The sequence below is a fragment of the Heliangelus exortis genome, chromosome 11, assembly GCF_036169615.1.
Source record: "Heliangelus exortis chromosome 11, bHelExo1.hap1, whole genome shotgun sequence".
NCBI classification, from domain to species: Eukaryota; Metazoa; Chordata; class Aves; order Apodiformes; family Trochilidae; genus Heliangelus; species Heliangelus exortis.
The window spans coordinates 1-21,479 of NC_092432.1; positions in this window are offsets into that span (position 1 = coordinate 1).

Genomic DNA, 21,479 nt, shown 5'->3' on the forward strand with positions numbered 1-21,479 from the left:
CAAGGCAATACACATTTCAATACAAGGCAATACACATTTCAATACAAGGCAATACACATTTCAATACAAGGCAATACACATTTCAATACAAGGCAATACACATTTCAATACAAGGCAATACACATTTCAATACAAGGCAATTCACATTTCAATACAAGGCAATTCACATTTCAATACAAGGCAATACACTTTCAGGTATAAGGCAATATAAGTACATCGGTACAAAGCAACAGACACTCAATTAAGGCAATACAAGTACATCACTACACACACACAGGTCCAAGGCAACACACACACAGGTCCAAGGCTACCCACACCCAGGTCCAAGCTTCAAGTACATCACTACAAGGCAACTCACATTCCGGGACAAGGCAACTCACATTCCGGGACAAGGCAACTCACATTCCGGGACAAGGCAACTCACATTCCGGGACAAGGCAACTCACATTCCGGGACAAGGCAACTCACATTCCGGGACAAGGCAACTCACATTCCGGGACAAGGCAACTCACATTCCGGGACAAGGCAACTCACATTCCGGGACAAGGCAACTCACATTTCAATACAAGGCAACTCACATTTCAATACAAGGCAATACACATTTCAATACAAGGCAATTCACATTTCAATACAAGGCAATTCACATTCTAGGACAAGGCAATTCACATTTCAATACAAGGCAATACACATTCTAGGACAAGGCAATTCACATTTCAATACAAGGCAAGTCACATTTCAATACAAGGCAATTCACATTTCAATACAAGGCAATACACATTTCAATACAAGGCAATACACATTTCAATACAAGGCAATACACATTCTAGGACAAGGCAATTCACATTTCAATACAAGGCAAGTCACATTTCAATACAAGGCAAGTCACATTTCAATACAAGGCAAGTCACATTTCAATACAAGGCAAGTCACATTTCAATACAAGGCAAGTCACATTTCAATACAAGGCAAGTCACATTTCAATACAAGGCAAGTCACATTTCAATACAAGGCAATTCACATTTCAATACAAGGCAATTCACATTTCAATACAAGGCAATTCACATTTCAATACAAGGCAAGTCACATTTCAATACAAGGCAATACACATTCTAGGACAAGGCAATTCACATTCCAGGACAAGGCAATTCTCATTTCAATACAAGGCAATTCTCATTTCAATACAAGGCAATACACATTTCAATACAAGGCAATACACATTTCAATACAAGGCAATACACATTTCAATACAAGGCAATTCACATTTCAATACAAGGCAATTCACATTTCAATACAAGGCAATTCACATTTCAATACAAGGCAATACACATTCCAGGACAAGGCAATTCACATTTCAATACAAGGCAATACACATTCCAGGACAAGGCAATTCACATTTCAAGACAAGGCAATACACATTCCAGGACAAGGCAATTCACATTTCAAGACAAGGCAATTCACATTCCAGGACAAGGCAATACACATTCTAGGACAAGGCAATTCACATTCCAGGACAAGGCAATACACATTTCAATACAAGGCAAGTCACATTTCAAGACAAGGCAAGTCACATTTCAAGACAAGGCAAGTCACATTTCAAGACAAGGCAAGTCACATTTCAAGACAAGGCAAGTCACATTTCAAGACAAGGCAAGTCACATTTCAAGACAAGGCAATACACTTTCAGGTATAAGGCAATATAAGTACATCAGTACAAAGCAACAGACACTCAATTAAGGCAATACAAGTACAGCACTACACACACACAGGTACAAGGCAACACACAGGTACAAGGCAACACACAGGTACAAGGCAACACACAGGTACAAGGCAACACACAGGTACAAGGCAACACACAGGTACAAGGCAACACACAGGTACAAGGCAACACACAGGTACAAGGCAACACACAGGTACAAGGCAACACACAGGTACAAGGCAACACACAGGTACAAGGCAACACACAGGTACAAGGCAACACACAGGTACAAGGCAGGTCCAAGGCTACCCACACCCAGGTCCAAGGCTACCCACACCCAGGTCCAAGCTTCAAGTACATCACTACGAGGCAGTACACAGTTGGTTTCAAGGCAATACACATGCATCATTACAAATCAATACACGTGCAGCGGCAATGCATACCACTAGATTGTTGCAATGCTATACTCGGTCAATTACAGCCAGTTCCGTCGCATTACGCGCACGAGTACGCTCACAATGCGGTCAAAAACCGTTATTGAAAATACGGTACGTATTCAAGTACAGAGTCCGACGGGGAGGTAAACAAATATACACAAAGACAGACAAAGAAGGCATTACAGACTTCTGCTTAAGTCTGCATTACAGACTACTTATAGGCGAATACTTCAATGACTCTGTCAAGTACTACAACTACACAAACTCAATTTCAGCACAGACTCAAATTAGGATTAAACTGCAAGGCATCGCAAAGTCAAACAAAAGCCACTACAGACTAAATCTACCGCTCTAAAGTAGGGCTGTACAAAGTCAAACAATGAAGTAAGGCAGTACAAGTATATATTCAAATAAAAAGCTATGCAAAATCAATCCTTCACGTACATTGCAACACCGGGTCGTGTACCTAGTCCCCTACAATGCTATAGGCTCGCTGGCACACTCATACAGTCCCATACAGGCAAATGTAGCGCACTACAGGCTCAAACGCCGTTACATTACATAGCAATACAGTGCAATAAAAACTTAAATAAGCACTCAAATACAGGGCACTGTAGTCTAATACAGTACAACATGCTGTAACAAAGCCACCCTAACACACACATAAGGCTTCACAGAACAATACAACCGCACATGGAAAACACCAATGGAACCACAGACAGTAGTACAGCCTATTTTGGTGCACTTGAGTAAAAAAATAGAGTAACAACTCAGACACCAGGTCAAGTACGGCGCGACACCAGGTCAAGTACGGCGCGACACCAGGTCAAGTACGGCGCGACACCAGGTCAAGTACGGCGCGACACCGGGTCAAGTACGGCGCGACACCGGGTCAAGTACGGCGCGACACCGGGTCAAGTACGGCGCGACACCGGGTCAAGTACGGCGCGACACCGGGTCAAGTACGGCGCGACACCGGGTCAAGTACGGCGCGACACCGGGTCAAGTACGGCGCGACACCAACGTGAGCAATGCAGTAAATGTTCTAATACAGAAATACAAGGAGGGACTGAAGACACAGAACCTAGCACCTTTGTGGCACGTGGCCACAAAGCCGTGGCAATTCAATTACAAAGCATTGCAAGGCACTGAGAACTAAATCACGCATACAATGTATATCTGGAAACCTACAGTACAAAGTCAGTATACTGCCAAACAGCAGATACAGAGCCCTACAAAACCAAACACCAGAACGACACATTTGTTACCTGATGGGCTTTGAGACCGAAACCCTGAAGGAGGCACAGATGAAATACAACATAGCGCTGCCGTGGAAACACGGTTTGCTAGACGAAAAGGCGCAGGTTCGGATGGTCTCCCCGAAGACGGTTCTCCGTAAACCGTGCAGAATCCTAGAGCGTCCCGTCTGCCGGCACCGACTGTCCCGCAGCACGCCCTCCTCAGACAATGCTCCTTGGAGACACCGTGTTTCTGTCACCTAGAAGACCGAGAGACAAAATTACTGCTCTGCTCCATAAAATGATCCTCGTCATTCCCACCGCTCCACCTCACCTCACCTCAAATGCTCAGCCAAGTCCAACAATGGCCAGGACAGCATCTGCAAAAAAAGAAAAAAAAAAAAAAAAAAAAGGCAAATGCTTTAGCGAGTGGTCAAGGACTTTGGATCTTACTGAAAGAGCTTACTAGCATCTCACCTTCTTAAGCAGTTGATGGGTGTACTTCCTGACACCTCAATGGCTCTACAGGGCACCTGAAAAGAGCAAGGCAATTTGTAATATACTGCTGCTTCTAACAAAACCCTCCCAGAGAATTGCCCGATCTCCTTTACCTTAATCCTTTGCCAGATGCCCCTCAGGCATGTTAGTCTGAACTGGATACCGAGGCACCACCTGAAAAAAATACACAGGTAATGTTTTTTACTTCAATACTACTCATAACATTTAACACTTCCAGCAGGCAATTTCACAGTGCTCACCTTCCAAAGGTCACGTCCCATTGAGATGAACTGCCTGCTCTACACAGCTTTGCAACCTAAAAAAAAAAAAAAAAAAAAAAAAAAAAAATCCATTAATGCTACTCAGAGCAACTGCATCCACCTGCCCTGTGACAGACTTTACCAAGCCTTGCTATGACATTCAGCTACCCACCTGCTTTGCTTTTTGTTCCACGTCCTGGACTTCTGCATCTGTAAGAAATAAATCAAATTAATCTCAGGGATTCTAATAAACGTTGAAAGGACCTCCCCACCAACACCAAACACTGACTAACCTTCAGGTGGCATCTTTCTCGCCTCCTCCAGCCTTTTTCTGCTCGTCTTTGTCACACGGCATCTGAAAAACAGTATTATGCAAGTCACTGAAATGCTGCTCAACAGCTGGAATATTCCCTTAGGGCTCTTCCAACAAACCCTGACCCTACAACTCCAGGCAGGGCAGCTCCAAACCAAACACTCAAACTCAAGACACAACCCTGAAAACCATGGTTTTTGACTATGTCAAGAGACCACCAAGCAAGAAGCGTATCTCCGGCATCCGAGACCGCTTGGCAAGAAGACCTACGGCGATGTGACTGCGAAGCTAGGAGATGAAGCGATGCATGCCAAAAAACATAGACTTCAAGACCTGAGGACACAAGGACGTGTCGATCGATTCCCACTCTGGGAAAATCTAAGACCAGAGATGCTGATGCAGGTGGCAATGATGTTTCAGAAGATGACCATCAAGAAACTTCCAAGATGAAAGACCAATATATGGTTTACATCTGTCACACAAGAAAAAGATGCTGCTGACCAGGAAATGCTTTCCAGGGATGATGCCCAAGATGCAGGATTTGTTCTGTGAGGACATACAGGAGACCATCAAGGCCTGAGGAAGCGCCGAGACGAAGACGGACAACACAAAACACACAACCCCAGACACCGAGGCTGGAGCTGCCCTGCCCACGCTAGCATCGTGCCGGAAACTAACTCGCTCCGCTTATCCACGCAAAGGGGGCTACTCCCAGACAGCCCTCTCCCAGAAAGCAAACTTCAAAATCCCTCCGGCAACTCCCAACCTCAACCCCCCACCAATTCAGTCCCTCGACTTATCTTTCCGAGAGCTGGGGTTCAGAATCTATGTCCAGCGGCAAACACCGCTCCGTGACAGGCACGTTCCTTCAGCACACACGTTCCTGTTCACCATCTGCAATCAGAAAAAAAAAAAAAAAAGGAAAAAATCAGAATCCATGTCACCAGTTAGGACCGCTTCAGCCGTCTCCAAACACTTACACTACAAAAAAGAGGCCTCAGAAGAGTCCCACAGCATTCTTCTCCCCTTCTTGATCCAGAGTTCAATCCTGTCTACACCACTGCTTTGGGCACCTAAAAAGAACAAGAGAGAGTTACTGTTCTGATGATTGATCATCACGAGCTCCACGAACCCCCCCTGTACCACCTCACCTTTAAGAGTCATCTGTTCTCAACGGTAGGAGGCACACCGCCTGCAAAAAAAGAGGAAACTTTTAACCGAGTCGATATAAAACACGTGAACGACTCTGCACACAGCCATCTCACCTTCTCCAACTGTTCCTCAAGATGTGGCTTTGTCACTCCGGCACTGTGTGTGACACCTGCAAAAGTCAAGGCAAAAGGCACACGCTGAGATATTGTCTCCAACGACACCCAGGCCACTGTGACGTCTATCTCCTGCTCCATTACCTTTGCCCCTCGCCCATCTGTCTGCCATCTCTTTGGGATACCACGATGAGGTTAGGAAGGCACCTGAAAAACAAAAAAAACCCACAAAACAACAAGGGATGCTCATGACCAACCAATAATACAACACCTGAGAATAACTGCTCCTCCAGCCCACTGGCCATCGCTCACCTTGCCACAGCCACCTCTGGTGTCCGTACCCCGCTTCGCTCGCCGCTTCCACCTTCAAAATGACAACAAACCGTAATGTGGTCAGGTAGCCAAGGGAGGCAGCTTGCCGCCAACTGCACACCCTGACTAACCTTCAGCTGGTTCCCTTGTCTCCTCCTCCATCCGTTTCTCGCTCATCCTTGACTTGCGGGATCTGAAAAACAGGATTACGCAAGTTACCGCACCGCCGCTCAACACCGAGTCGGTCAGGTTGTGGTGCTTCTGTGGCCCCTGATCCTACCCAGCAGGCAGGGCAGCTCCAAACCAAACACTCACAGGCACAGACTGACCCGAGACACAGCCACGTGAGTCACAAGACTTGAGCTCAAGATAAAACTCGCAGCAAGAACAGGGACTCTGGAATCCAAGACTTTTGGGCAATAAGACCTACAGCGATGCGTCTGCAAAGCGAGGGAACGAAGCGACGCGTGCCCGAGATGCCGCCTTCAAGACCTGAGGATGCAAGGATGTGGGGAATGAGTCCCCCTCAGGGAAACTGGGCGGACAGAGATCAGATAACAATGCAATTGAGAACGACATTGCGGAAGACGACCATCAAGAAACTTCCAAGTCAAGAGACGGATCTGCAATTTAAACTCATTGTGCAGAATAACACGCTGCTGATCAGTACCGTGCTGATCAGGAAAGGCTTTGCAGGGATGATGCCCAAGATGCGAGACTCGCTCTGTGAGGACACAGAGAAGACCATCAAGACCGGAGGAAGCTCTAAGACAAAGACAAACAACACAAGATACACAACCCCACACACCAAGGCTGGAGCTGCCCTGCCCTGCCCACCCTAGCATTGTGCTGGAAACTAACATGCTCTGTTCACCCACTCAAACGGGGCTAATTGTAGACAGCCCTCTCCCAGATGCCATCTTCAAAATCCCTCCTGCAACTCCAAGCCTCAGCCCCTCTGCAACCAAGTTCCTGTACTTAGCTTTCAGAGGGCTGTGGGTCTAAATTTATGTCCAGCAACGAAACCACGCTGTCTGACTAGCACGTTCCTGCAGTTTTAAGGTTCCTCTCCAACAACTGCATTAAAAAAAAAAAAAAAAAAAAAAAAAAAAAAAAAAAAAAAAAAAAAAAAAAAAAAAAAGAAAGAAAAGTAATAAGTAGAAAAAAAAAAAAAAACTAACAAAGAGAAAAAAAAAAAATTGCATGCAAGCATATTCTCGCTATAAAGAGCTCTAACTTACGGTGGTTTTAAAGTTCTTACCTTAAAGAGTCTTCTCAAACAGCCCAGACAGCTCAACAGCTGCAGTCAGCTCCAGGAGTAGGAGAGCTCTGACCTCAGAGAAGCCCAAGAGCTGACTGAAGCCCCTAGCCAAAGGCTGCGGCTTATATACCACAGGCACCGCCCACAGCTTTTCCCACAATCCCCTGGGAAAGGGGCGTGTGGGATTACCACGAGGTATAAAAGCAGCCAGAGGAGAAGCAGTCAGTTTTCTCCTCTTTCTTCAGTTTGCGGGACAAGCAGAGAAACTCCGTGATGCCGGCTGAGGAATTTGGGGTTTTTTTTCTCTCCTTGTTACTTCAGCGACGTGACCAGGTAAGAATTCAACCCAAAGGGAACCTTAACAGAGTAAAGGTCATTGGAGGCTTGTATTAGACAGAAAAGAGGAAAGAACAAGTGGGGTGGGTCACAGATACGGACTCGCAAAGTCTCCTGAAAGACTCAGAGGGGTGAGAGCTCTGCAACAAAGCTAAAAGTGTACTAAAGGCAAGCTGGAAGGCAGTATTCTGTTAGAGGGGTCATTTTTGGATCAAAGACACTGAAGAAAGCAGAGGGGCACAAGCAGCAGTCTGGAGGGGATTTTAATAGAGTACAGGCGACCCTGGGATGTTGGGAACCGAATGACAGAGGGCGTCAGAAGAGCTTCTCGTGGAGCGAAAAAGGAGCAAAATGCGCAACGGAGCCGGAAGGTGGCTGTGGGACGCCGACAGGGGGCGTGAGGTTGGCCTCCGGAGGTGTGGTGGTGAGAGAAGGGTGCTGTGAGGGAGGTAAAAGGCGGCTCTGGGACACGAGGGAAAACCGTATGTGTCCAGTTGATGCACGGATGTCCTCGGGGGCTGAGGGACTGAACAGATGTCTAAGATCACAACAAATGAAGGAAGGGTTCTGGGGTGCAAAGAGAGCCTGAAGAAGGATTCTGTCTCAGTAAGAGAGCTAAAAAGAGCACCGCAGAGATCGAAGGGTGTGGGGCGGCGTGAGGATGGTCTCGAAAGGAGCGGTGCCCTGAATGAGAGGGCTCTGATGGGCAATAATGTTGAAGAAGAGTCCGGGAAGACCCTCTGGCAGAGTCTTGAGGGGGAGACCGGACCCCCGTCCCTTTCCGAACGCTTCCTCGGAGAGGACCCTGGGTGTGGCTGGATGTGGTCTTTGCCCCTGGCAGTAAAGCGGAGTTCATACTCTCCCTCTGCCCCAGAGCTGGTGTATTTTGTCTCTGCCTTTTAATACCTCGCTACCTTTCTGCATGATGTGCACCCGTCCTGTTGTGTAAAGGGTTTCTTTAAAATGCATCTTACCCCAGGGTGATTGGTCTCTTGGCTCTTCTGCATGTGCTTTGATTTCACTGGTTGTTTCATCTGAACCTGAAGTTCTGACGGTTTGCTGCCATCTCGAAATAAATTGATCCGTTTGCTTCCTGGTCTCCATATGGAACTCTAATTCCTGAAATTCACCTTTCATTTTGCCGTCTCCGTGTCCTGTGGACTTATCTGGCTCTCGAGGGGGGAGGGGCTTGCTGCGCTGCTTTTCTATTAGTCTGTCCTTGGTGTTTCACGTGGCATCGGTTTCACTAGATTTCGAGGACAGTTGAGACTGTCCTGAGGTCTATATAGATCTGCTACTTAATATGATACTTTGCCAGATGGGCGGGGTCAGCGCAAAAGACACAGGCACCCAAATAAAGAAGTTAGTTTATATTTACTGATGTATTAAATTATAAGAGAACAAGTGCAGAAACAAACAACAAAACTGAAGTGCAATAGCAAAGTCAAAGCAAAACACACCAGCTCATGTAATTGTTACTATACAGACGCAGCGATAAAGAGTAAGAAAGACGTGTCGCCGATTGCCGTAATGATTCGACTTTCCCTGGATCTGCGGTTGCTGGGGAGCCCTGGTTGTGACGAGGACACGGAGAACCCTTCCCAGCAGTTGGGAAATCCTACACGGTGCGTCCTTTTGTAGGTGAGGACGCCAAAAAGGGTCCAGTTTTTCGAGTATCCCGTTGCCGCTAGTCCGAAGGACTTGAGCTTTTCTTAACGTGAAAACGTCCGGTCTTACGCCCCCTAACGACCGAAACCGGGGCCTGGCTGGGGCCCAAGTCGCAGATCGTAGGGCTGCCTAAACTATCTCCCCTAGACATGTTACTGGTGGTTACCTAAAATATCTGCCCGGGCAGTTCGGTATAGTGGCTGCTTTTGCACTCTCTCGTGGTTTGAAAAAAATTTCTCAGAATGGGGAGGGTAAGCTACTGCTTTCACAAGCCTTTTTCCTCCTACATACTTAGCTGATCTCCCAGTAAACCAAATGTGCTCCGTCTCAGGATGAGTTAATAGATCCAAGTTTTTTCCAAACCTCATTAAAGATTCATTTTTGAGTGCAAAATCAGGGTTTACTTCTTGATTATTCGTGGGGGGCAGTGGCTAGCTGCTAGTGGAAGGCAGCCACACCATAGCCTCCCACTTTGGCTCTATCTTGAATATATTTGACCCATTGCATGATAGGAATTATGGCAGACAGAGCCGCTTTATATCCTACTGTGAGTTGTTCTAGTTCTAGCGCAGCCCAAAAATGTGCTAATGTAGTAGATGTGTTTGTGAATTCATGTTAATTATAAAGTGTTTGCTAACCCAACTTTGAGAGTACTAATAATATATCTGTCTTCAACATTGTGAAATATGCAAACGTAGGAATTCGTTAAAATGAAATATAACTGTTCTTTGGGTAACTACAAAGCTTAAGGGAACAAGAAACAAGACATCCACAGTTTCTGTGCCCTGAAAACACTACAATGTACATCCTGTTGTGCTAATCTAAGCTGATTTTGCTGCTCACCACATAGCGTTGCAATTTAAGGTGGTTTTACTGCTGACTGCAGAGCGTTGCACAGGAAAGAGCGAAGGAGCGCACGTGCGGAATCGAAGGGTAACGAGAGGGGAAACTGAGGCAGACGCTGACTTCATCCAACGACCACCAGATGGGGGTCAAAAAGATCCCCAGAGATAAAGTGGGCATGCGCCTTTGAAGGCCTGCTTCTCCCAAGAACTAATAAACATAATCCAGCCTATTCCTAGAACAGTCATGAATATGTACTAGAATAGTTATGAATATGTATTAAGGTATGGAATGTAAGATAAAAGATTAAACTTTAAGGCACGTGTGCGAGTGGAGCGGAGACTCTCCACGCACCCAGCGCTGTTTTGCTTATTGCAATTTTATTAATTAAATTAAACTATTAACAGAATATTGAGTCAGTAATTTATAACACTGATAACTCTCAAAGTGGAGTTGTTTTCTGCTTCTGGTAATTTTCTCCCCCGGGCTCCAAGTTCTGTGTAACCCATTTACAGATTTGTTTGAGATCTCTTCTTATTTGTGAGGATCACAAATCCAAAACCTTTTGTTAAGCCTCTTCTGTTAATTCCAAATCACCGTGCTGTTCACTTCTGCAAACTCACACTTTTCCCTTGTTACCTCACATAACAGGGTTAAGATTGGTCCTACGTGTCAGATGCGCTGTCTCCAAAAACGAAACAATCCGATGACTGCTAAGAATTGAACACCGCAATACACGCTGCCACGCACTGAATATAAGAAGATACAAAACCATTGACGGGCAGTCGGGCATCTTTTGAGCGAAAAACTACAAATGAGTCTCCGGAAGTCGGCCATGTTGTTACCGGAAGTCGGCCATCTTTTTACCGGAAAACTACAAATGAGTCTCCGGAAGTCGGCCATCTTTTTACCGAAAAACTACAAATGAGTCTCCGGAAGTCGGCCATCTTGTCACCGGAAGTCGGCCATCATTCTACCGGAAAACTACAAATGAGTCTCCGGAAGTCGGCCATTTTGTTACCGGAAGTCGGCCATCTTTTTACCGAAAAACTACAAATGAGTCTCCGGAAGTCGGCCATTTTGCTACCGGAAGTCGGCCATCTTTCTACCGGAAAACTACAAACGAGTCTCCGGAAGTCGGCCATTTTGTTACCGGAAGTCGGCCATCTTTTTAGCGAAAAACTACAAATGAGTCTCCGGAAGTCGGCCATTTTGCTACCGGAAGTCGGCCATCTTTTTACCGGAAAACTACAAATGAGTCTCCGGAAGTCGGCCATTTTGTTACCGGAAGTCGGCCATCTTTTTAGCGGAAAACTACAAATGAGTCTCCGGAAGTCGGCCATTTTGTTACCGGAAGTCGGCCATCTTTTTAGCGGAAAACTACAAATGAGTCTCCGGAAGTCGGCCATTTTGTTACCGGAAGTCAGCCATCTTTTTACCGGAAAACTACAAATTAGTCACCGGAAGTCGGCCATTTTGTTACCGGAAAACTACAAATGAGTCTCCGGAAGTCGGCCATCTTGTTACCGGAAAACTACAAATGAGTCTCCGGCGGCCGGCCATTTTGTTACCGGAAGTTGGCCGTGTTTTTAACGAAAAACTACAAATGAGTCTCCGGAAATCGGACAAACTGAAAGTTAAAAATTTAAGAGCCCCCAATGTCCCCTGAGCGTAGAAACACACCATCTGGAAGATCCTCTGATCTTCGCCAAAACCTGTCAATTTTCTCTCTTACTTCATAGATTCATTTAATCACTCGTGTTAGAAGGGGCCCTCAAAGACCATCTGGTCCATCCCTCTACCTCATACTATGGATTCGATGTCTTAACACTTTCTACAACGGGAGGAATCTACCGCTTCTCCTGGGAGACCATTCCAATCTTTTACTGTCCACATGGTGAAAAATGAACTTATGTCCAATCAGAATTTCTCCATTACCTCTTATCCATTAAGCCCCACCTTACCTTGTTGCTGGAGGACCAAAAGAGAGAACTGTTGCAAGACGAACCTCTCTTAGGGCACGGCGCTCCGAGGTCCAAACAGGCGTTTCAGCAGAAACTCACGAATAGTGCTCTGAGTTTATTGCCCTCAGGGTTGCCGAGCCTGGCTCTGAGCTACTGCTCTGCAATCAGCTAACCTATCTCCTGGCTTGCTCAGGAATGAGCTGAGTGAGATTGTGCTCCAGGCCTCACCTTTTATTGGCCCCCTAATCCTGCTCATGTGCAGTTGGGGCCCGCCCTAATCAGGCACAGGTGGGTTTAACACAAGCTCATGCCCACTACCTGGCAATTAGTGGCACCTGGTTGCCTCATTTCACTACAGAGAACAGTGAGCAGCTGACTGTCTGGCTCCTTCTGGTTACAGGAGGACAAAAAAAGAACATAGAGTGCAGCTGAGTAATGGGGAACATCCGGTTTCTAAAGGTCCAAAATAGAGAGTTTGTTTGGCTGCTTCACATGCTGTTTCCAGTTGCTGGAGGACTGGTGTCTGTCAGCAAGCCAGCAAGCATTTAAATACCCATTTACACATCTAATATCTGCTTTGACCTATACATCAGCTTTGATACACGCACACAGAATCCCCGGAGCAAAATATCCCCCGTCCCTCCTGGTCCCACACTCCCCCCTCACCTCTACCAGACACCCTGACAGCCCTCACAGCCCTTTACCCCTCCCCACTGTAACTCCAGTGCTTAAAACACATCTATGAAGACTATTAGACAGGATTTGTCATTACATTCGTAACATCAAAGCAACGCTCTTGCTGGGGGCAGAAAAAGCTTCCATCCTTCCTTATTCCACTGCTGGGGTAGAGAACCCTGTACGGCTGCCTCTACTTGTATCACGAGAGACACCTACACACACGCTGCCGCAGTAGTGGCGCTGCATCCTGCTTAGACAAAGCTGAAAGTAAAAAATGACTCCTGAAAGTAAAAAAATAAATTCACTATCTGCTTGACACCGTCTCCCACAGCATTCTCCTGAAAAAGCTGTCTGCCCGCAGCTTGGACAGGAGCACCCTGTGCTGGGTTAAAAACTGGCTGGAAGGCCGGGCCCAGAGAGTGATGGTGAATGGGGCTGCATCCAGTTGGCGGCCGGTCACCAGTGGTGTCCCCCAGGGATCAGTGTTGGGCCCAGTACTGTTTAATAACTTTATCTATGACTTAGATGAAGGGATTGAGTCCATCATCAGCAAGTTCGCAGACGACACCAAGCTGGGAGGAAGTGTGGACCAGGCAGAAGGCAGGAGGGCTCTGCAGAGGGACCTGGACAGACTGGAGAGTTGAGCTGACTCCAGCGGGATGAGGTTCAACACGGCCAAGTGCCGGGTCCTGCACTTTGGCCACAACAACCCCATGCAGCGCTACAGGCTGGGCACAGAGTGGTTGGAGAGCAGCCAGGCAGAAAGGGACCTGGGAGTCTGGATTGACAGGAAGCTGAACATGAGCCAGCAGTGTGCCCAGGTGGCCAAGAAGGCCAATGGCATCCTGGCCTGTATCAGGAACAGCGTCACCAGCAGGTCCAAGGAGGTGATTCTGCCTCTGTACTCAGCCCTGGTGAGGCCACACCTCGAGTACTGTGTCCAGTTCTGGGCCCCTCAGTTCAGGAAGGATATCGAGGTCCTGGAACAGGTCCAAAGGAGGGCAACCAGGCTGGTGAAGGGACTCGAGCACAGGCCCTATGAAGAGAGGCTGAGAGAGCTGGGGCTGTTCAGCCTGAAGAAGAGGAGGCTCAGGGGAGACCTCGTCGCTCTCTACAACTACCTGAAAGGAGGTTGGAGCCAGGCGGGAGTTGGTCTCTTTTCCCAGACGACTTTCAACAAGACAAGAGGACACAGTCTTAAGTTGTGCCAGGGGAGATTTAGGCTGGATATCAGAAAGAATTTTTTTACGGAGAGGGTGATCAGGCAATGGAATGGACTGCCCGGTGAGGTGGCGGATTCTCCATCCCTAGAGACGTTTAAAAAGAGACTGGATGTGGCACTCAGTGCCATGGTCTAGCAACCGCACCGGTGGGTCAAGGGTTGGACTTGATGATCTCTGAGGTCCCTTCCAACCCAGCTAATTCTATGATTCTATGATTCTATGAGGTGTCCACATGTTTATACATATCCTATTAAATACTTCTATAGGCAAGTATTTCACTTCCTTTCTGCATTCATGTAACTTGTACAACTGTTCACTGATACCATTACATTTTCTATCTCAAACACAGGGATAATTTGACCAGGAATTTTTTGTGTGTTACACAACCGGGATAGCTGCCCAAAGGAGATGCTACCAAACCCCCAGGGAAATATCCCATTTAGAGGGAGACAGAAACATAGTACTTCAGAGCACTCCATCAAAACACCAGCAAAAGATACCTGCAGCATCCAGCTGTCTCTCTGTTCAAAGATCTAGAATAGATAATTAGCTAAACTAGGTAATACGAGATCTAAAGCATGTTAGCAGGGGCTGTTAGCGTCTAAACAATGCAGTTTGTACTTTACACAACTGTTTTTGTTACATTTATGATACAAAAAGTCTGTGATAACTCTTTAGCTTTAATTTTTGAAGGATGATGGAGAGAAGGGAGGGTAAAACTGCAGGAGTCAAACAAATCCCCACTGCTGCAGTATATAAACTTACCAAAAAGGACTCTGATTTGTTAATACATCTGGATGTACCAAAACGTGCAGAGGAATGCATTTTCATCATCTCAACTGCTGCAATTGTGACCCACAAAGCCAGAAACACCATCAACTTGAGAAAGATGTGCTGTGCTTCCATCTTGAGAATGACTCTCTCTTTTTTTGAAGGAGGAGGAAAGAGTCTTGTTGCTGGTGACTTCCGCAGACTCTTTTGGGATCTGCTCTGATGGGGAGTTTCCAAAATGCAACATCTTTGAATGAGAGGCATTTCTGTTTTGGACTCTCTCTTCCCATCTTCTATCAATATTCATGCTGAAGGGCAGTTGTTCCTGGTCTCCCAGCTTAGCTTGCAGCAGGCCAGGGATCAGATTCCTTCCTCAAGAAAAGGCACATCAGGTAACTGGTATATTTCTGCAGTCACCAGGCTCGTCTTCATCAAAAAAAAAAAAAAAAAAAAAAAAAAGCAGAGTGCCAGCAGGAAGCATCTGAAAGAATCCTATGGGTTGGCAAACCTCTTCTGCTTCAACCTCCTTCACCATCCCTTGAAGTACTCATCATCCCTAAAGACACCCCCCAAGTCATATAGAAATAGCACTTAGGGATATGGCTTAAGTTCTTGTCAGTGTTGGGTTAATGGTTGGACTCTAATGATCTTGAAGGTCTTTTCTAATAGAGGTAATTCTGTGATTAGCACCATGGGCTTCCCCTCACCTGCTCTGTACCCATTCAGTGCCAGATACTGCATCTGTCATTGTTTGTAGAACCCAAGCTACATCAAGAGACAAAATGACAGTTATACTTGAAGGGAGTCACCAGCTCCACGTTCATCCTCACTACTACCCCAGCTCACCTCAAATGCTCATCCAGTCCCAAAAGTGGCCTAAAGTTCATGCTAAAAAGTAACTGCTTCACTGAGTAGCCACATTATTCTCTGCTCTTTGACACTGACCTTACCTCGGACTACTTGCTATAGTCAGCAGCTTTGTCCCAGTGAGCCTGCTTACGATATTTGCAAAAAACAAAAGGAACGTACCAAGATGCTGCCTCAAACAGCACCCTGCCTGCAACAATCCCCATCTCTTACTCCTTTACCTTGGCAATTTGCATATCCAGCCTCTGCAATTTTCTTATTGTCACACGGTGACTACAATAGAACCTATAAACATCAACTGATGCTTCGAACTTCAACAACACACCCAAAAAATAACTGGTCTTTGGTCCCACTAGTCATCACTCACCTCACCCCAGTCACCTTCAGTGACTATCCCACTTCGCTTACTGCTTCTACCTTCAAAATGACTTAAACACACACTGTAATCGGGTAGCTACCAGAAGCACAATCCCTCCAGCACTACACACTGACTGACCTGACTGCACTCTGCTCCCTCGTTTCTTCTTACGAGCGCATATTTGTCCTTTGCATGTGAAAGAAAGTGTTACACAAGTCACTGAAATGCTGAACAATGGACAGACAATTCCAGACATCTCAATCCTAGTTAGGAAACCCATCTAGTGTACTACTACCCTCATGCCATTAATAAACACAGCCCCAAAACTTTAATCCCATACACATACAACCGTTAACTACTGAGAGGGTCGATCTCCTGCACTCTCATGAAGGTCCCATCACCTTCATCACCATCAAAGCAACTGCCCACCCAGCCTGACTATGGCTGCTCCACCTAAGATCACTGTAAAATTGTGGCCTAAAAACTCAAGGCAAACGTCACCAGAGACCCTTACGGCTCTTCAATATCCCCAACTCTACAATCTGGGCAGAGCAGCCCCAGGCCAAACACACAAACACAGACCAACCCAAGACACACCACTGCAAACTACAAGATTAAACATTAATATAAAACTCCCAACAAGAATTACTCTGGGCTCCAAGAAGTTGGCCAAGAAGATCTACAGGGATGCAAGGGTGAGGCAAGGAGGCCCCATGGTGACATCAAGTGTCATAGAACACTTCCTGTTACAATAATTACTCTTCAAAATAACATATCAGATGTACAAGAAGACTAGCATCAAGACCTAAGGATGCAGAGACAAGGTTGCAAATGTGGAAAATTTATGACCAGAGATGCTCATTCGTTCATAAAGAAGATTACAAAAGATGCCTATCAAGAAATTTGCAAGATGCAAAAAAAGAAGGATCCAGATATGACTAAATGTGTTCAACACCATGGGGATGATGTTCAATATTACTTGTCCTGTGAGGGACTCTGGAATCCAAGACTTTTGGGCAATAAGACCTACAGAAATCCATCTGCAAAGCGAGGGAATGAAGCGACAGATGCCCGAGAAGCTGCCTTCAAGGCCTGGGGATGCAAGGATGCGGGGACCGAGTCCCCCTCAGGGAAACTGGATGGACAGAGATCAGATGACAATGCAATTGAGAATGACATTGCTAAAGACAATCTTCAAGAAACTTTCAAGTCAAGAGACCGATCTGCAATTTAGACTCGTTGTACAGAATAACACACTGCTGATCGGCACCGTGCTGATCAGGAAAGGCTTTGCAGGGAGGATGCCCAAGATGAAGGACTCGCTCCGTGAGGACACAGAGGACCATCAAGGCCTGACGAAGCTCTAAGACAACCAAGACTGACAACATAAAACACACAGCCCCACACACCAAGGCCGGAGCTGCCCTGCCCATGCTGGAATCGTGCTGAAAAGTAACCTGTTCCCTTCACCCACCCAAAGGGGGCTGCTCCCAGACAACCCTCTCCCCTACACTAACTTCAAAACACCACCTGCAATTCCCAACCTCGACTCCTCTGCTCAGCCCCTCCCCACCCACCCCTGGGCCCTCAACTTATCTTCAAGAGCGAGAGCAACACAAAGCCACGGTCAGTAATGAAAACCACATTGTTTGACTGGGATGCGCTTCCAGTCGCACGGTTCCTCTTCATCCCCTGTACGTAAAAAAGGAAAAAACACAACCCACAGATCACAAACAGCGCTGGCACAAGTCCCACCTAAGCCAACACACGGTACTTCTGCTGCACTCACCTCCTCAAGGGAGCCCCATGGTATACCGTGCACCTTCTCGTTCCAGAGTTGAACGCTATCGCCACCATTGCTTGGGGTGCCTGAAACACCAAGAGAAACAGTTCCTGTTCTGCTGATCAGAAGTCAGCAGACTTCTGACCTTCGCTCACCTTGCCAGAGGCACCTCGGGAACAGATATTCTGCTTCCTTGGCTGCTCTCACCTGCAAAAGGACAAACAAACCATAATGGGGTCAGGTAGCCAGGAGAGGGACCTTCGCTCCAACACCCAACACTGACTAACCTTTGGATGGTGCTCTTCTCTCCTCCTGCTCTTTCACGTACATCCTTGTCACATGGGATCTGAAAAACAGTGATACACAAGTCACTGGAATACCGCTCAATGGATGAACTATTCAGTTATGACTCTTCCAGCAAACTCTGGGAAGAGCAGCTCCAAGCCAAACACTCAGACCAACTCCAGACACAGCCCTGCAAATCACGAGACGTGATCTCAAGAGAACGCCAAGCAAAAAGAATATCTCTGGGATCCAAGACTGTTGGGCAAGAAGACCTACGGCAATGCAACTGCAAAACGAGGGGCTGAATCAAGGGATGCCAAAGAACCCGGGCTTCAAGACCCGATGACACGAGGATGCGGGGAATAAAGTCCCACTCTGGGAAAATCCATGACCAGAGATGATGCTGATGCAGGTGGCGATGATGTTTCAGAAGATGACCATCAGGAAGCTTCCCAGAATAAAGACCTATCAACACTTCAAACTTGTCACACAAGAAGATGCTGCTGCTGACTAGGACTGTGCTGATGAGTAAAGGCCTTGCAGGGATGATGGCCAAGATGTGGGACCTGCTCCGAGAGGACATCAAGACCTGAGGAAGCTTTAAGACAAACACATACAACACAAACTACACGCCACCACACACCAAGGCTGGAGCTGCCCTGCCCACACTGGCATCGCATCAGAAATTAACCCGCTTCCTTCATCTGACCAAAGGAGGCTGCTCCCAGACTGCCCTCTCCCCTACACTAAATTCAAAACCCCTTCCACAACTCCCACCAGCCTTGACCCCTCTACACCACTGGTCCCTCAACTTATCTTTCAGGGGACTGGCTCTCCAAAGTCGTGGTTAGCCAGGAAAATAGACAGGAGCAGCCTAGGATAATCCTCATCTTGCAAGGTTCCCCTTTGCCACCTGCATTAAAAAAAAAAAAAAAGTCACACCAAAACAAGCAAAGAAAAAAACTCCACACACATAACCACAACACCAAAACACCTACCAGAATATTCAGCAATAAGTCCAACATCAGCCAGCCCCATTCCCTTCCAAATGTCCCGGCTTTGCAGAAGAGCCCTGCAAAGTCCCACTCGACCACGCTTTCCAGAGTTGGATGCTGTAGGCATCGTCATTCAGGGCACCTAAAAGGCACAAAACTATTGTTCTGCTTGAGAGAAGACACTAGCTCCACAAGCCCTGCACTACCACCTCACCTCCAACGCTCATTCAGTTCCTGGAACTTGCTAGCATCATGCCAGGGAGAGACAGGCTCCCATCAACCACCCAAAGGGCACCGCTGCTGGACAGCCCGCTCCCCTACAGTAACTTTAAAACCCGAGCCAGCGATTCCTAACCTTGACCCCTCTACACAGACCCTCCCCAACCATCCTCCCTTTCTCTTACCTTTCAAACAGCTGGGGCTTTGAAGCACCGGACAGAAAAGTAACCCACATCGGCTGACGGGGATCTTCCCAAAACCACCAAGTTCCTCCTCGTCATCTGCAATAACAAACGGCAATGCCACCAGACATAGGACGTCAGCTAAATACCAACCCCTTCCACACGCTCCTCATAACCCCTGGCTTGCCCTGCTCACCCTCTCTTTCCACATGTTATGGCCACCATCGCTTCTGGCACCTGAAACACCAGGAGACACAAAATTCCTGTTCTGCTTGTCAGATCGAGCCTCCTCATTACCATCCCATCTCACCTTCAGCGTTCTTCTGGCTCCAAAAGTGGCACACGCAGCACCTGCAAAAACAAAGGGAAACACTTAACCGAGTCGACGTAAAATCTCTGGATGAGCCAGCCCGCAACCATCTCACCTTCTCCAACCGCTTCTCAACGCATGGCTTTGTGTGGCACCTGCAAAAGTCAAAGCAAAAGCCACATGCTGAGATATTGCCCCAATCAACAGGCAGCCCACACCAGCCTTTGCTCAGAAAACTTCCAAATCCCTTCTGCAACAACTCCCAACCTCAGCACTTCAGCTCAGTCCCTCAACTTATCTTCTTGAGGGATGGTGGTTTTGGATCTATGTCCAGCAAAACACCACGCTGTCTGACGGGCACGTTCCTCTTCATCCCCTGCAATCAGAAAGAAAGGAAAATCGGAAACGGTGTCACCAATAAGGTGCGCTTCAGCCATCAACAACCGCTTATACTACACCCACCGCCTCAAAAGGGCCCCACCCAGTTCCACTCACCTCCTTGATCCAGAGTTTAATGCTGTGTCCACCACTGCTTTGGGCACCTAAAAGACCAAGAGAAAGAGTTACTGTTCTGCTGATCAGTACTCACCAGCTCCATGAACCCACTCTCTACCACCCCAGCTCACCTTCAATGCTCACCTGGTTCCAAAGGTGGCACGCACAGCACCTGAAACATAAGGGAAACCTTTAACAGAGTTGACGTTAATACATGGCTGACCCAGCCCACAGACATCTCACCTTCTCCAACTGTTCCTCAAGACGTGGCTTTGTCACTTCAGCACTGCGTGTGACACCTGCAAAAGTCAAAGCAAAAGGCACACGCTGAGATATTGCCCCAAACACCACCCAGGCCACCGCGACGTCCATCTCCTGCTCCTTTACCTCGGCCTCTCACCCATCTGCCTGCCATCTCCTCTTTGGGGTGCCAAAACAAGGTTAGGAGTGCACCTGAAAAAAACCACAAACAACAAGGGATGTTCATGACCAACCAATAAAACAACACCTGAGTATAACTGCTCCTCCAGCCCACCAGCCTTTGCTCGCCTTGCCGCAGCCACCTCCGGTGCCCGTATCCCGCTTCGCTCGCCGCTTCCGCCTTCAAAATGACAACAAACCATAATGCGGTCAAGCAGCCAAAGGAGGCACCTTCCCACTGACTCTACACCCTGACCAACCTTCGGATGGCGGCCTCCTCTCCTCCTCCATCTGTTTCTTGATGGTCATTGACACGAGGGATCTGAAAAACAGGATTATGCAAATCACTGGGAAGCTGCTCAGCACCGAGTCAGTCAGTTAATGGCACTTCCCACGGCCCCTGATCCTACACAGCAGGCAGGGCAGCTCCAAACCAAACACTCACAGGCACAGACTGAACAAAGACATAGCCACGTGAGTCACAAGACTTGACCTCAAGATAAAACTCGCAGTAAGAAGAGGGACTCTGAATCCAAGACTTTTGGGCAATAAGACCTACAGCGATGCGTCTGCAAAGCGAGGGAACGAAGCGACGGATGCCCGAGGAGCCGCCTTCAAGACCTGAGGACGCAAGGATGCGGGGAATGAGTCCAGATGCTGATGCACTTGGCAATGATGTTTCAGAAGATGACAATCAAGAAATCCCAAGTCAAGAGACCGATCTGCAATTTAGACTCGTTGTACAGAATAACACGCTGCTGATCGGCACCGTGCTGATCAGGAAAGGCTTTGCAGGGAGGAT